Raw genomic sequence first — 1,152 nt, 5'->3', positions numbered from 1 at the left:
CAATAATCCTTTTCCAAAGCTGTTTGCCTAAACTTTTCGCTTATCTTAGCTCCTGCAACTTTGCCTTTAGCAGCTAAGACAATAGGCTGTCGGAATTCATCCCCGTCGGTCTCGGAGTTATATCCTTCATCAAGATTCTCTTCTTGAATAATTTCATCCATTACATCGATTATGTCATTCCTATTATTAGTATTGACACTATCCTCTTGAGCGTCGTCATCACCCAAGACAGAATTAATAGCCGATTCATGGACTGGAGAAGGTTGATCTCTCCCAGCATTTGAAGGGGTATCCGTATCATCAGATTCGGACGAGCTAGCAACTTGATCTTCTTTAGCCTTTTTGCTCGACTCGGCCTCTTCAGCAGCATCACGAGCAGCAACCTCAGGCTGATAACTGGTACTCCTAACTCTTGGCATAGTACTTATACCTATATGCCCCACTTTTTGAGCCGTATTGGTCAAATTGAGTATTAGCAAAACTCCTCAAATGATAACGAACACTAACCGGTTCAACCTCAAGGATTTCAGTGTCTTCCGGTATGTTAGGGTTAATGGGACGGTTAGCTTTTTCACACTCGGCTAGAAATTTATGACAGTAAAAGGCCTTCTTTTGTTATTCTACAGATAACGGCTGAAAAGGGTCGTCAATGTTGTCAGAAAGTGAAGATGTGGTTTCTCCAGTTCGACCAAGGTCTTTTCCTAAAGATTGTCTAATAAGTCGGCGCATAGTAGTATTAAGGGTAGGTTGTTCTTATTCAATACTACTGTTGGACATCTAATTCTTGGTTTACAGACCTCAAAGTGAAAGGAAGCAAATTTTAAAACATTTTTTTTTAAAAAAAAAAAATGAAAGGAAGAAAATAACTATGAAATTAACCAAGAACTCGAAATCAAAATTAGTCAATTGGGATTAAAGTTTCGTGAGTACCTTAAACTATTCGCCAACAATGGAACGCTCCAACAATTATGTGTGGTGTCGATAGGACTAGCGCAGAAGACAGATGATGGCAAGAAGGTATCCTAAATCGTAAATCCTTTTCGTCTAAGAAATATCTCAAGAAATTATCTTGTTTATCAGGAAATGGCGAGAAAAGTAAGTAAAATGAATAGTAAAGGTTGCGAATTAATTGTTAAATACATAGTAAAAAAA

This window comes from Chenopodium album, chromosome 6 (genome assembly GCF_948465745.1).
Source record: "Chenopodium album chromosome 6, dcCheAlbu1.1, whole genome shotgun sequence".
Classification (NCBI taxonomy): Eukaryota; Viridiplantae; Streptophyta; class Magnoliopsida; order Caryophyllales; family Amaranthaceae; genus Chenopodium; species Chenopodium album.
The sequence above is the reverse complement of the archived record's forward strand: the minus strand, read 5'-3'. Positions refer to the sequence as shown.